Here is a 16,979-nt window from a genome sequence, read left to right on the forward strand (position 1 = left end):
CTAACAGAGGCCTTTTCTTTTTTCAAAAATTTGTGCAAGTATTAGAATTAGACCCAGAAGTTTGGACTAAAATCTGAATAAAAATTCCCTCCTCCCAACAATGCATTTTCACTAATAAGGTTGTTCGGGCCTTGTTATTTCTGAAAGTTTCCCATGGTTTTTGTATAGAAACTAGGGCTGTTCAGAGTTAACTCACATGTTTAACTCAAAACTAACTGCAATTAAATTTAATCACGATTAATCGCACTGTTAAACAATACCAATTGACCATTAAATATTTTTGGATTTTTTTCTACATTTTCAAATATATTTATTTCAATTACAACAGTATTTTTGATTACAAATATTTGCACTGTAAAAAAAATTGTATTATTCTATTCACCTCATACAAGTACTGTAGTGCAATCACTATCATGAAAGTTGAACTTACAAATGTAGATTGTGTGTGTTTGTTACATAACTGCACTCAAAAACCAAAAAGTCCACTCAGTTCTACTTCAGCCAATTGCTCAGACAAGCAAGTTTGGTTACAATTTGCATGAGATAATGCTGCCTGCTTCTTGTTTACAATGTCACCTGAAAGCGAGAACAGGCATTTGCATGGCACTGTTGTAGTGGGTGACACAAGATGTTTACACGCCAGATGCGTGAAAGATTCTTATGTCCCTTTGTGCTTCAACCAACATTCCAGAGAACATGGGTCCATGCTGATGACTTGTTCTGTTAGAGAACGATCCAAAACAGTGCGGATCCGACGCATATTCATTTTCATCATATGAGTCAGATGCAGCCAGCAGAAGGTTGATTTTCTTTTTTTGGTGGTTTGGGTTTTGTAGTTTCCACATCCGAGTGTTCCTCTTAAGATTTCTGAAAGCATGCTCCACGTCTTGTCCCTCTCAGATTTTGGATGGCACTTCAGACTCTTAAACCTTGGGTCGAGTGCTGTGGCTATTTTAGAAATCTCACATTGGTACCTTCTTTGCGTTTTGTCAAATCTGCTGTGACAGCACTCTTAAAGGTAACACATGCTGGGTCATCTGAGACTGCTATAATGTGAAATATATCTGGCAGAAAGTGGATAAAACAGAACAGAAAACATACAGTTCTCCCCCAAGGAGTTCAGTCACAAATTTAATTAACGCGCATCAACAGCGTGGAAGCATGTCCTGTGGAATGGTGGCCGAAGCATGAAGGAGTATATGAATGTTTAGCGTATCTGGCACAAATCCTTGCATCACTGGCTACAAAAGTGCCACATGAACACCTGTTCTCACTTTCAAGTGACATTGTAAATAAGCAGACAACAGTATCTCCTGTAAATGTAAACAAACTTGTCTGAGCAATTGGCTGAAATAGGACTGCGTGGACATGTAGGCTCTAAAGTTTTACATTGTTTTGTTTGAGTGCAGTTATGTAACAAAAAAAGCTACATTTTTAAGTTCAACTTTCATGATAAAGTGATTGCACTACAGTACTTGTACGAGGTGAACTGAATACTATATCATTTTTACTGTACAAATATTTGTAATACAAACAGTGAGCACTGTACACTTGTAATTGAAATCAATATATTTGAAAATGTAGAAAAACATCCAAAAATACTAATAGTATTCTATTATTAACAGTGTGATTAAGTGCCCAATTAATTTTTTAATTGTTTGACAGCCCTAATAGAAACAATTTTGCAAAAGAGACTTATTTGAATAGTTCTAGTCAATCATTCCCAGTCACCAATGTCTAAACATGTATTTCTAGAACAGGAAAAACTGCCAACCATTTCAGGTCTTTATACACCAGAAAATTTATGTCACTGATTCTGCTTTAACATAGCTCTACAGCAAGTTTGATTGGTTAGAGGGAAAAAAGCCGTCTTTAACAAACTTCTTACTAACTTCTGCTTTGTACCTCCCACCCGCAGAAAGATATTCTGAAATGAGGAACTGCAGCAATAAAACTGTCAGTTAACAGTGCATGAATTGAAATATAGCTCTCTGCTGATATTAGCATAGAATAAGTAAGCAAACACTATAGGGAATATGCCACAATGACCATGTTAACAAGGTGCAATTTTTATCCAAGTCAATATTTTTTTTTAAATAGCCTTACTTTTTACTAAATGTTTAACTAGATTTTTGCAATGCTAATGTTTGCAAGTTAGGGTTGTTTTTGTTGGGTTTTTTCTTCTTTTTTAAGAGTCTCCTAGCCATTTCATTCTCAATTAAGAAACTTCCAGAATAATAAATCTCAACCCTTCACAAAACTCTTCATTCAGTTGGCCATTCTGAGAATTCTCCTCCTTTAATTGCCTCTGAATCTCTTCTGCACTGTTCAAGTTTTACAGGTCTTCCTCTGACTAGTAAGTTTCAAGATTTAATCCTCTGAACTAGAATATAAGAGCAGCAGTGTCTGTTTACACAAGTTTCACATATATAACTGTATTGTTGATATTCTGTAGCTAGAGAAACTATTGTGTATATTGAAATTTCACACAAAACATCTTGCTCATATACTGCAGTGGTGTTCAGAAGAAAGATACAAAGCTGCTTTAAACCATCAGTTTCCTTCCCATTTCTCATATGGAATCACTTTGACAAGAGACACTTATTAGCTGATATGATATTTTTTCCAGAAAACCTACTAACTTGGGTTCTTGATGCAACACTGCGGAAAGAATTAATTATACTATTTGACATTTCTCCTCTATTACTTTTCCTTGGCTGTTCTCCTGGCACAGTCTCCACAGACAATAAGAACTGCTAGAACATCTGCTCCCTCTCTCTGCCTGGTTTACCCAGCATACGAAATATACACACTTGAAACACCTAAATTTGACAAAACTAGAGAGACAGCAGCAGAAAGGCTAGAAAGAATTCAGAAACAGAACAAGAATCAGATAAATCAATAAAGAATACTCAAGAATAGGTGAAGAGATGAAGTAAATTTGGGTAAGCAAGAGACAGTGATGCTTAAGAATTAGGATCTACTGTTCAGCAACTAGTTTAGAGTAATTTAAGTATTTAGATATGCTATTATCCACCCAGATTTGACTGATCAGAAGAATTGTAAACCCTTTCTGGGGAAAAAGGTTAGTTTCTGACAGTGTCTCAGCCATTTTTATTGTTTTGTCTAAAGGGGGATATGATAGCTATCAGAAAATAGTTAATTTTATTACTTGCAACATAACAATGCTGATGTGACTATTTACTAAAGGAGGGGGAGAATGGTGGAAGTGAGTTTGTTCTCAGACAGAAAACAGCATACATTTTATATATTCCATGCAGTCAATGACATGGAAATCCACCACCATAATAAATGGGCTAAATTATGGAATTCAGGTAAAATATTCCATATTTGTGCCTTTTTTTTTTAAATTTCACAGAATCAGGATGTGTATAAAGCTGGTGATCTTTAAGAATTATAATACAAAACTGCCCCTTGTAGTCAAAGGAGGATGTAATAGAGTTTAAGTGAAGAGTCTTAGAAATATGGCATAGTAAGTATAATACCAAGTGACTAGACAGTCTACAGACTTGCAAAATTCTATCTGCCTAGCAACAGTGATTTCTGATGAAAAAGTACACAAGTTTTTCATTCAGTAGTCCTCGCCAACCCTGTACTAGTACATTTTGTAAATGTTCAGCTATATACACTTATCACTTACTGCTTGTGCAGACTAGCACTTACGTCAGTATAACTTATGTCCCTCAGGAGTGTGAATAATTGCCCCTCCCCCACAATCGATGTAAGTTACACCAACCTAAACATCATTGTGGACTGTGCTATACTGGCAGAAGAGCTTCTCCCACTGACATAGCTGCTGCCTCTTGCAGAGGTGGTTTTATTATGTGGATGAGAAAGCTCCCTCCATCAGCATAAAGTGCTTTCACCAGCTGCGGCACTTCTAGTGTAAACTAGCCCTTAGTCTTCTATGCTGTAAGGACAGGTATAGAAGTGTTTGTTACTCAAAGTAGTCACATTGGTTACCTGCCACAATTACTAGCTCTAAAAATAGAATAAATGGCTGTTACTGAGAACATGCTGCTGCCTCACTTCCCTCCATCATCCCAGAAATGAGAAATGTGCTGTCAAGTCTGAAAGCAAATTTTGAGAGCTGCTAATTACAGAAGTTTAATGGTTTACAAGCAGCTTGAGATGCAATCTTCTTCTGCTGCTTCTTTTATCACTGTCCTCACTGCCTCAGGAATGTGGGCAGTGGGGCATTTATAGGGGAAGTTTTGTAAGGTGAAGCCATTACCTATTGTTAACACCAAAGCATTCAGAGGCTCCAAGCAAGATGAGGGCCCCACTGCACTAGGCAATGTACACACACTGCCTACCTGGAAGGCCTTACAATCTCTGAGCACATCTAAACAAAAAACCAGCAAGACTCCAACCCAAGTGGGAACATCTACATTGCTATATTGAATCAGTTGACTCAGGCTGAGACTTGCTGCTGTGGCCTTCTCTCCCCACAAAGTGCAGATGAACCCTAAAACAATAACAGATGGATTTAACTATTCCTCTCTGCCTGCTCCCGCTATGCGTTTACCTACATTTGCAATTTTTAGAAATTATCTAGACCAAGTGTCAAATTCCATCTCCCATTCAAGCCATTGCTAACTGGCTGATTTCTTACAAAATTGACAGACATGGTCTTGTGACGAGGTATGAAGCAGAGAATAGCAGTTATTCAGATTAACTAGGGCAGGCAGTTAGTTCTAGGAGTAGGAGCAACATAGAAAATGGCACAGAAGTATGACCATGACAGATATGGTAGTACTGGAGAAATGGAGGCTGGAATGACAATAAGAGCCGACACCTAGGGATGGACAATCATGAAAGGGTTCGCTGCTGAAGACAAAAGGCCTCGATATAGTAAGAGGAAGGAGTTAAATGGGGTTTATATGATCAGAAAAATGGGCAAGGCAGATTTTAGCAGCTGTGCTTAGTATGGAATTGTTGGGGGCAATTAAGCAATCTAGACAGAAGATGAGGGCCAGGGTGAAAGTTTGGATGCCTGGACAGAAAAGAGATCTTACAAGCTGGGGGAGGGAGGGAAGTAAAGGAAGAGTTCTAGGATATGGCTACTGCTTGAGCATGTGAGGCTAGACACACACACACACCCCCACTTATTTTCAACACCTATCCAGAGTACTCAACATGCATCTGGGGAACAAATGAGACAGATGAACAATTATAGTAGGTCAGATGTTACAGGATATCACTATTTAACTTATTTCTAAGGGAAAAAAGTCTCCATGGAATTCCCATCAGGATTCATGAGGGAGAAACAAAAAGGGCATGTATCGAAGTCCACTGAATGCATCCAATGAAGTGAGCTGTAGCTCACAAAAGCTTATGCTCAAATAAATGTGTTAGTCTCTAAGGTGCCACAAATACTCCTTTTCTTTTTGTGAGTACTTAAATCTTTACAGTCTTGTCTTTTTCTGAGATTTGACCTGTATAACGTGGCTTACTAGGTCATATGTATGACACAAACTTTAGGTGACCAGTTTACTCCTACCTGTAGAATAGAGATTAAATTGTGACAGTTATTTTAAGATGAATAGTCAATCTCTTCCACTGAAAAAATTCCAAAGTCTGATATTCCTTTTTAAAAGTATATTCTGAGTAAGTTTGGCAGAGAGTCTGATTAAATACTCAAGCCCTCAATATTTGGATATTTAAGGAACACTAAATGCCTTTCTCCACATATTACACTATATGTATCGGTTGCTGTTCTCCTTTCTAGAATACAGACTACTCACAGCTATTTACAAGTTAGCTCATGCTTCTATGTACTTTATTCATATTTTTATCGCTATTTTATTGGTCAAAAAAGTTTACTAAAATTAGTGATTCGGTGACTTGGAAACTATTTGAAAGTATTAGAAGGAAAACAGTTAGTTTATGTTGAGTAAAGGAATCTGTTTGCTTATGCCTGATAGTGGTTACCTCCGATTTAATTATAAAAAAAGACTTCTATTTTTCCTATAGTTCTCTAAATTTGAGAACTTTGTATTATGTGTTCACATCTGGCATGATTAGTGAGATTAGCCTTCTAAGAAAATTATGCATCATTTCAAGTTGCACTGTTGCTAAATTAAGTGATACCTAAATATAATTACTTTTAATCCACAGTTTTCTTCATGTATCTAGTCTAACAAACAAACAGTTTGTATAAAGCAGCAAAATGATCATTAACTGTATTATCTGTTGGGCACTGATCTTTTGTTTAAGAAAATCCACACTAAGCTATGACTGATGAGTGACCTTGAAGCAGCTGCGGAAGGCAGTTGCCATAGCAACACACCACAAAAGTGGTTCATCCTCAGGGAAAGCACCAAGTTGGTGCATAGTGTTACTGATACAACAAACAGGTATACAGTAGCTCTACTGATGCATTAATATACAGTAGGTAATATTTTAAGATAGCCATTACTTATGTTTTAATCACTTTGTTCCACCCACAGAGAATGGAAATGAATGCTATTGGAAGTAACTACTTCCATCAAGATATAGTGGGAAATGGGTGGCCAAATGACTAAAGTCAGGTTATTCTGGAGTGCAACACAAGGAACGGAATTATGTCCCAAGCAGATGCCTTACTTCCCAGGGTCATCAGGTGCCAAAAACATTCCAGAGGTAGCATATCACCACTTCTGAATGAATTGCTTTAGCCAATGCACCTGGAGTATCCTTAGACAGAAGCTGAACTAATGAAAGGCCTTTGAAAAGGGAAACCATCTCCCCACCTGTTCCTCAGCCCCTTAAATAAAGCCAGCATGACCAACTTGTTTTGAATATTAGAGTCATAAAACCACTTTTCCTCTTCTGCCATATAGTCAAGTTACCACCTTTTCCCCCATATATGGTTTAGTTCTGAGACCTTTCTAGACGAAATCTCAACCACTAGAGCAGAGGTGGATAAACTATGGCCCGTGGGACCATCCTGCCTGGCCCCTGAGCTCCTGGCCAGGAAGGCTAGCCCCTAGTCCCTCCCCCGCTGTTCCTCCTCCCCCAGTCTCAGTGCACCATGTTGCCGGTGTAGTGTATTAAACTGCTCCGCATAGGAATGTGCTACTGGTAGCAGTTACAGAGAGAAATTTATTACACTACACTGGTGCAACACTCTGGGCGGCATGGCTGTAGTGCCGCCAGCCACTGGTGCTCTGTGCTGTGTGGTGGTAAGGAGGCAGAGGGGTTGGATAGAGGGCAGGGCAGTTTGGGGTGGTGGTGTGGGTGTGGATGAGGTCAGGGGATGAGAAGCAAGGGGGAGGTGGATAGGGGGCAGGGGCACAGCCTCCCCTAACTGGCCCTCCATATAATTTCTGAAACCCGATGTGGCCCTCAGACCAAAAAGTTTGCCTGCCTCTGCACTAGAGGATCACATGTTAATCTTTCATAGAAGATATAGAATCTTGTATTGTGGTATGCAAACTAGTGCATTTTTGTGAAATAGTAAAAAACCTATTTACATTGTGTTAGGGTAATATGATTTAACACAACATGAGATTGAGTATAAGTATTTCAGTTTAGAAAAAAACACTGAAGGATCTACTCTGAAGAATGAGTCTGCTGAAGTGGCATTCTGAAGTTCCATGTTTGTCTGATTCCAGATCAATTCTGCTCATTTTAACTGTTTTTCTAACCATCAACCCTACAAACTCCCTGTGGGACTTGGGCATCAATTTGTGCTGCGTCACTTCTTAATAAGAAATTCTGCAGGTCAGAAGATCGTGTTATACCTGTGCAATCCTATTGTCCTGAGTGGAGTTTCACAAGCGTAACTGTCAAAATTCTACTTGGAACTGAACAAGTCTGTTGAGGCAAACACAGAAGAAACTCCTCCTAGCTTTTGTGAGCCCTGCAAGAGGATAAAAATAGTAAGACTGTTACCAACATCCTCAGATACAGGATACTCCCGTTTATCCAAATCCCATTATCTGAATCCCTTCCTTGTCTCCCACCATGCGACATAGCACATTATGTTCCAATTAGCACATTAGCGGCATTTTTTTAAAAAAATGCCTACTCAGTAATTGCTGATTAGCAGCTACTTAGGAACAGCATAAAAATCAAGCAGTTAAATTCATGGATTCAGAAATGTTCCTTAAAGTTGACAAAACACAAACACCCCATGCTCAATAATGAGCAGAAGCCAAGAATATTAATGTGCCTTGACAACAGGGAGTGGATTGTAGATATGGCCCATCAGTTCTGCATCAGCAATGCCACAGTGCACAAGAAGTTGAGAGTATGCCCTCTACTATGGATTGCCCGGATGGTTCTGGTCACTGCAAGAACATGAGGGGCAAAGACGAGGCACTTGGTTTATTCAAAATAGGTCCACAAACAGGTGTTCCGTTAGATACTACATTAAAGCAAAAAGCTATTTCCATCAAAATATTAATGTGGATGCTGCTTTTGGTGGCAGTGAGGAATGGCTAAGTCATTTCAAGAAGCAGCATGATACAAGTCTGTTGCTGATTAACTGTTGTCTTCCTGCACAGCAAACATTGCCCCATTTAGAAAAAGGTAAGTCTATGAATGCAGTTAAAGAGGGTCTGAAGCTGACTAGACCTATAATGAGGTCAAAGCAGACATTCTGGAAAATGCTTCCAGAATGCACTTGCATGTTCGTCTGAGAAGTTCATCCCTGGTTTGAAAAAAGAACAGACTTAATGTGTTGTTGTACAAATGACACAGCAATACATGGTCTAAAGTGGTTTGTGATCAGCAAGTCCAGGTGTCCCCAATGCTTCAGATGCAGATATTTCCTGTGTCCCACACTGCACAAAGTGAATGCCACCATTTATAAAATATTGGTTCCACTCCAACTTTATGCTAGCTGTCCAAATGGGTTTGTGGTCTTTAGACCTCCCACAGCATAATATTCTTTTTATAGACAATGATTCTGATCAGCTCACTGAAGCTGATTGTGTCTAGTGTTTATTTTTGCCTACTTACACATCAAAACTCCAAACTATGGATCAAGGAACGTTTGCAATCCTTAAATATTTGTACAGGGCTAATCTGTTGGCTAATGTCCTCACTGCACACATGCTACTGACCCTCACAGATTAAATTAAGATGTTAACAATAAAAGGCGACTGCTATCTATTAGGTGGATTGTGATCCAGGCTTCAGCAGGAAAAAACTGCCAGTGTTGGGGGAGAAGAAAAGGTCTTACATGAACCCAAAGTGGAGCTGGTTAGAGTATCCCAGGAAATTGAGGATACAAGATGCCCTTCATGCAATTGCTGAGCAGACAAGTTGGGAAACAGAGGATGTCCAGGAATAGGAGGGCTGTGATACTTAAGATGTGAATATTCCTAAGATCAACAGAATTCATGACACAGCTGAAGAGGATAAGGAGGAGTTGACAAAGGTAGCAGCATCTTCGGATCAGGTACTGACAGCCTCTGAACCAGTTGCTGCGTTTAACAGGTTTTTACTTGGGATGGAGAGAGAGTCAGGAGAACACTGACTACATGCACACCTTGCTTCTCTGAAAGTTACGCATGCAGGCAGCAGAAAATTAAATAGCACAAAAAGAGAAAGCTGCTATAACCAACTTCTTTGCCATATTATAGCTGATTACTGTGACTGCTTTGTGCAAGCTAGCATTCTCTAGTAAAGTTCATGTTTGTCTACTTTCCAATAAATGTAGATTTTACAATAAAATACTGTGATAGTCTGACATCTTACTTTTGTTTCCCATGCTCCTTATTCAATTCCCTTTTCATTATCCAACTAAAATCCATGCCTTGCCATGCTATTTGGATAAATGGGAGTATACTGGATATCTGTTGAGTTAGGCTGTACCCTGGTTACCTAGTCTCTTTCTAGAGCAGAACTGAATTCTTAAGCAAGACTAATGGAAAGAATCAGGTTTCTTTTTGTCTGTTTAAAAATCATATGCTCATTCAATAAGTTTTGTAAAGTGTTTTGGTTTTTTCTCTTTTTTGTTTTAAAACAGCACTTGCAGAAAGACCTCCCTATCTTTCTCCAATCTGAAACAAGGAAGACTATTACATTCATCAGCTGTCAGTTTTATCTAAACAGCATGAAAATAGTGATTAAAAACCCTAATTTTAGCAGCAGCATTAACGTAGTGTTTCTGGAATCAATTCAATTTCAGTAATTCTCATTTATATGAATTAACAGAATTACCCACCTGTTTTCATCCTACAGTAATCTCATGCACAGACAGGTTTAATTGTGTTAGTTGCCAAAAATATATTTACTCTGTCACAGCCAAACTTGGTTACTAAGAAAAGTAAGGTTTGCTAGTCCATCCACTGAGAGATTTTTAAATGCTAATATTTTAGTGAAGCCATAAGGTGTCATTCTTACAATTTCTAAAGCATGCTGTAGAAGTTGAGAAATTTCAAGGCCATTACAGGCATTAGTAATTCACATTGCCATGTCGTAATCCCAGTGATTCTCAGTCCCAGCCTCTTGTGGGGGAGGGATAGCTCAGTGGTTTGAGCATTGGCCTGCTAAACCCAGGGTTGTGAGTTCAATCCTTGAGGGGGCCATTTAGGGATCTGGGGCAAAAATTGGGGATTGGTCCTGCTTTGAGCAGGGGGTTGGACTAGATGACCTCCTAAAGTCCCTTCCAACCCTGATACTCTATGATTCTATGAACCAGAGACTGGTGGGCCTGGGTGTGTTGGAAGTAACTCCATCTCCTTCCCTCTACCTAAGTATGTATCCTCATGTTGCTCCAGAGCAAGCTCAGCTGATTAACTTGCATTGACGTGATTTAACATGAGTCCTATCCATTCTGTAGCTAGGACAGTAGCTGAAACCTGGGATTTAAAACTGATGATTGTGTAGCAAGAGAACACTAGGGGGTTGAATACAATGTAGAACTCCAAAATTCCTTCCAGGGTAAGAAAAGCCTCAATATGATTTGACAGTAGAGTTGCAACCCATTCTTTAAAGTCAGATTGAAGCATATACCTCAAATATGAAACACCACTACTGTCAGAATTCCTTTCAAACATGGGACTCTTCAGATACCCAATGTAGTTAGTGGTTTTTGCATCTTAATTCTACCCATTTTATTCCCTAATCTTATAAAATAGGTCTTGAAAAAGAGTTACCCGAGTGATACAAGCAAGAGGACTTCAACAGAAAGCTGTAGTGCCTGCATTGTTGTTCATAGCTCTGTTGGACTCAAAATGACACCTGCTTTCTACAGGCAACCTTAATTCTGGTATTTACTAACTCGAGTGCTGACTTCGCAAACAACCTTCTTTTAATGTCGGAATGTGTGTAATACATGTCAGCTCAGCTGCACTTAACATTCAGGTGATTGCCTTTGACTGAAGATATCTGCAGGAAGGCTGGAGTGACTATTCCTTGCAACTTTCTCTGTACTTTACTTTTTAGAAGCAAGGACCATCATCTGTTCATCTGAGGGTTTAACTTTAAAATAACTTGGAGTTCTCTGAAGTACCAGTACCACTGAAAGGAACAATCAAATGACAAAGTCTGCTCAACTGAAAGCTTACTATTTCTCTTGAAGTTATACCACCACAAATGAGAGACCCACCATAATCCCACAGCTGAGCTCATTCATTGATAAGCAGACACTCCTGGACAAGTACAGAGAAAAGTAAACTAGTACTCACATTTAAATAAAAAAGCGATTTAGCATAATTAAGCTACCCATAAGTGCCAGGTCATCCTCAAAACTTGAAGAAAACAGATGCCATTCACTACCGTTTGCTCTCTGTTCAGACCAATTTTATTTCAAGTCTCGCTAGTAAGTTATTTTTCTGGGAATTCACTTCATTACTTTAAAAAAGAAGACTGGTATTCAACAGCACAACATTTGCTATCAGAAGCCTACTGAAAATTCATTTTGGAAGGAAGAATTTTTTCCTGAAAGCCAAAAACTACTTACAGAATCATGTACATAGCTTGCTTGTGGAAAAGAAAAATGGGACTTCCAAATATAATTAGAAGTTAATTTGTGAGGAAAATACTGTCCCCAAATCCACAATTAACTTGTTAGAAGTGTTTTAAACTAACATTTACACTGCAAAAAGCAAGCTATGCAAAACAATTCTTGAGGGACAAAAAATGCCGTCTCCTAAAATAGGATTTGGCAAGCTAGTATGGTTAATCTAGGCACACACTGCTATTTTAAGTACTAGAACACAAAATTAGTGCTGTTATAAAAGTTGAAAGAGCTGTTAATATTGTACATGTGCTCTTCTCATACATCCATCCTGCTTTGAGACACTGGATAGCTAATTTAGACCTCACAAATTAAATGATTTTTTCAGTATAAAAGCTCAATGAACAAACCACTGAAGACTTTTCTACAGTAGAATTTAGCAACTGTCAAACATGTTTGTACATGCAAGTCTGAACCACAAGTGTTTACACTGTATAACTTAGGACAAAAAGTCTGGACACTGCACATATTTGGCTTATCCTAGGAACCTGGAGGTCTGGACCAACATATAGAAGCATATTAGCTAAATCTAGTGAAGACACACCTGTTGGGTCGTCTTCACTAGGAAGAGAGTTGTTTTCTTACCATACGTTACCTATCACAGCAACTAAGATGGTAAAATCCTAGTGAAGGCAAAGCAGTTTGTAGTTTCAATATGTGTTTGCAGATAAACTATAGGCTCCACTGGTACAGCAGAACAATTGACCCAGAGAACACCCTATAATAAGGTTGCCCCAACTGGGTGCCCCCTGCAGAACATGTGTGCCCTACTTCAGTTTTCCCTTGGTCTAGCCAAGAACACAATCTCTCAAGTCAAAGACCCACCTATGGGCATGACTTATTCATGCAGGAGTGCAGTAATCTAAAAAAACTAATGATCAAACCCAAATTTTCCATTTCTGCAGTAAACATTAAGACAGCAATTTTCCATATCCCTCTCCAAAGGGATCTTCCAGAACACCCACCCATGAGTCCACCAGCATTTGGTTCTCAGTTCCTTTCTGTGCTTGTTCTAGGACTCTGTTCTCCAGGCCATCCATCTGAGTAACCAGTCTCTACTTCTATCCAAACAGTCCAGCCTGCCAGCACAGGCTCTCTGGTTTTTCCAGCCTTCAGCAGTTGCTCAGGATGATCAGTAAGCTAACCTGCCCCCTCGATCTCTTAGCAATGCCTCACTATTTGCAATGAGGTCCTGCAGATGTTCCCACTCTCTGCAGCTTCCCTGTCTATCGCAGGCAGCTCTCACCCAATCCCTTCTTTACTGGCTGGCTCACCCAGCCTCCTCCACTGTAGGATTCATGTGCCTTCTTCTAAGCCCACTTAGGAGGCAACTAATCAACCACAGGTGCACTAGACCAAGTTCCCTCTTAAAGAAGCCAGTTACACTGTGACCTCAACTCATCCCACAGCCCCTCCAACCCAAAATGTTAAGCATTTAGCCTTCAGATAGGTAAAAAAGTAACAAATAAAATAATTCCCAAAATTAGCACAGGTTTAAATATTTAAGGGGAACAAGAAGTTCTTTGAAACAGTGGCTTTATATAAAGTTTCAGTTCAACATGTGCATGTTACAATATTATGTTCACGACCATTTACTTGGGTAATGGGAAATTATGAAAGCTTCTACAATTATCTTGCCAGTCAAAAGTTGCTTTGTTAGGGTAAGGACTTTTCTATATGTGAAAGCTGCATAGTTGACATAAGGGCCGATTTCAAAACCAATTTGGTTGAACTAGTGAAGAAGGTCACGTGGACTATTCTCAGTTTAAAGACAGGATTGTTTCAATTTGGCTTAAGTCAATTAGGAACAGTTTTAAGCTGAACACAAATAAGCATCTAAAGATGGGTATACACCAGTTTATTTTTAAATTTAAAAGTTGTTAAAACTAATGCACTCTATATTTAGTCAAGTGCTAAAAGAAGGATGTATGAGAGAACACATTATGCCTTTATCATCTTTTACTCAGTGAAATGCTATCAACAAAGACTAGGCACTTATATGAAGCCTGGTGTTCACTTCACACAATTACTCTATATGGGGCTGTCACCTTGGGAATATGATGGGCCTCGTAAACTCAGGAAGTGTTAGGATGCTCTGGAATAGAACATGGAAAGGACATTAAGAAAGTGGGAGGTGGAGAGGCTGTTGACAGCTTAGGGTGGGTGTGGACAAACCCTTTCCACTGAAGCTTGGTGAGACTGCTCTATAAGGTCTCATTAAGATTGAATAAAGTTGAAGTCACTTGGGCAAAAGTAAAATAGTCACTCCTCACTGGTCCACTTCCTCATATTTTACAAGGCATCATGTAAGTTTCCATTGGTCTGTTAGATTCCCTCTTCAAAAAGGGCATTAAGAATATCTGCTTGCTCACTTACAGTTACACAGACATATACACACTGGAATTAGTGTTTCAGACACAGAACTTTACCTGCTTTTTTGGTGTTCAGAAATAGTGTAGTGGTAGCTTTCTAACTTGTCTTCTCAAAATACTTTTCATGAGTGCTGAAACAAACCAGAAAGACAACCTTTAGTATTCCAAGCCAGCCAGAAGTTTTATTTTGAAGGACAGACCAGCACAGCAAAGGCTTACTCAGCTCCAGAGTATATTTTTAAAATGGGGCTATTAGGAATTCATTTCTAAGCAACACAAAAGTGAAATTTACTAAAAAAGTATTTTATGCAGAACCACTGAAGAAATTCAGTTTTCAATACATTTCAAATGGTCTGATTTCTTAAATGTTCTGCAGTATTCTAGTAAATAGATATAGAATTGAAGTGAAATTCAAATAGGAATTTTCATTCAAATGAGTGGAGTTATTTTTCAGTAACTCTTACATACCTTAACTTTGATATATATAGTTTAGCATTTTAGGATTACTACTATATTTAAAGAAAAATTGAAGAATATTAAATACCACAAGATAGAGATCTCTAAAAACAGTTTCACATGATAAAACAGGAAGGAAACCTAGGTGTTATACACACCTCAATGAGTCTTGCTCCAGAAGCAGATGAAGCCACTCTACTTTTGGAGTACAAGTCTGTTCTAGATATGGCCAGACTTTGATTGCATTTATCAACTGTAGAACATTTGCTCTCACCACCAATCTACACTTATGCAGTTTATATCTGACTTTTAGTGCTGAGTAAACTCAATGTTTTCTAGCCGACACTGGCCCTCCAAGGCAGTTACAGTCTCACCTTATACAGCTGGCCATATATTGGATCTAGCAGACTTATAACTTCCAAACCTGTGTCATGGACTGACCATTACCTCCTGCATTTTGAGGTTGGGGTTTTGAGAGCTTGTTCTTTGAGGCTAATGTAAGCAGATTGTCAGAGCCTTCTAGAACACAAATTTTGTTTTGACAGACTGACTATTCTTGACTTGGTGGATTACAAGATGTTTAAGCACTAGGTGGCCCTTAAGCATCCTCTTCTCTGGGCTTTTGTTCTCATAAAGCACCTTCACATGTAAATAACCTGCGACAAGTTAAACAAGATGGTAGATGAGAGTCAGTGGAGGAAATCTTGTGCTGAGGCAGATCAGTTGCAGAATAAAGATTTCTTATATTGTGGCTGCACAAAAGGAAAATAAAAACCTCTTGCAGACAGCTCAATAGCAACCTCTGCTCAATGCACAGTTGTGGTCAAATAAAGGAAAAAAGCTGTTCAGTTATACAAGGAATGGGCTAGTGAATAATACAGAGAATATGAAAATGCTGTTATATAAAGTTAATGTTGTGGCCTGATCTGGAAAACTGTGGGCAGTACTGCTCACCCTATTTCAGAAAAGGCATTGCAGAATTTAAGATGAGAGGGTAGACTAGGAACTTCTGTTCTCCCTGTCTCATAAAAGGGGAGAAGGGACATTCAGTGAAATTAAAAAAGGTGTGAAATTCATCAGGTAAGAAAAGAATACTTTTTCCATACAATGTGTAATTAATCTGTGGAACTCATTTAGGCTAAGAACTTAATATTCAAAAAGGAACTGGACATTTAGTGGGAATATCAATATCCCGAGTGATCATTAATGACAAAAATTACATAAAATTTATTCTCTTCTACTTCAGTATTTAAAACAGTATTATTAGAGATCTGGATGAGGCCTAATATGGCATCCTCCAAAGCCTCTTGTGCTTTCTGATGGATCTTAGGCCACGTCTACACTACCCGCCGGATAGTGATCGATCTATTGGGGATTGATTATCTCGTCTAGTGTAGACACGATAAATCGATCCCCGATCGCTCTGCTGTCAACTCTGGAACTCTACCACTGCAAGAGGCGGAAGCGGAGTTGACGGGGGAGCAGTGGCCGTTGATCCCGCGCCACAAGGATGCAAAGTAAGTGATTCTAAGTCGATCCAAGATACGTCGACTTCAGCTACGCTATTCTCGTAGCTGAAGTTGCATATCTTAGATCGATCCCCAACCCCAGTGCAGATCAGGCCTTAGGTCTATTCAGTATGGAAATTCCTTCTTTTCTGACACAATATTGGGCAGCAGATTTGTTCTGGGTCAGATTAACCCATGAGTTAAGCCAAACTACTTTTGCTCAGTAGCTTGTCCTTTCCTTCCTTGAACATATTACAGAACTGCCAATCAAATTTCCAGCGATGCAATTTAAAACATGAAGGATTTTATATTATAGCTTAGATTTGACATCCAGATTTTCAAAGGAAGAGAAAAAGGGGTAACCCCAAAGATGGGTATTTACACTCTGCACAGATCCAATACTACTTTGATTTTGTGTGATTATAATTTGTTTCACCTATTAATTACAAGCATTGTTACATAGGAACTTAGTGTTAACTAGGAAGTGTAAATGTATTTATGCCTTGCACTCTGTAAAGCTCTGGCCAATCATTTCATCACTGACTGAGAAGCTTGAATTTCTACTCAGTGGAACTGCTGACCGAAATACGAATAGCATAAGCATGCCTGCATGTTAAAGGAACTAGTGGAAAATTTCACAGGCTGACATCCAGAATGTCTGTGGTT

The 16,979-nt window shown here is 38.9% G+C and overlaps 1 protein-coding gene across 4 annotated transcripts in view; it reads right to left on the bottom strand.

The window, feature by feature from the left end:
• The window catches only part of NCOA3 (nuclear receptor coactivator 3), a 169,638-nt gene that overhangs the window by 140,450 nt on the left and 12,209 nt on the right, over positions 1 to 16,979 (bottom strand). For all 4 annotated transcript variants that reach the window (XR_013347738.1, XM_077831631.1, XM_077831627.1 and 1 more), the window contains exon 2: positions 14,407 to 14,480. The gene's annotated coding sequence lies outside the window, so the exon portion shown is untranslated. The remainder of the gene's footprint in view (positions 1 to 14,406; positions 14,481 to 16,979) is intronic.

Source organism: Eretmochelys imbricata, chromosome 13 (genome assembly GCF_965152235.1).
Source record: "Eretmochelys imbricata isolate rEreImb1 chromosome 13, rEreImb1.hap1, whole genome shotgun sequence".
NCBI classification, from domain to species: domain Eukaryota; kingdom Metazoa; phylum Chordata; order Testudines; family Cheloniidae; genus Eretmochelys; species Eretmochelys imbricata.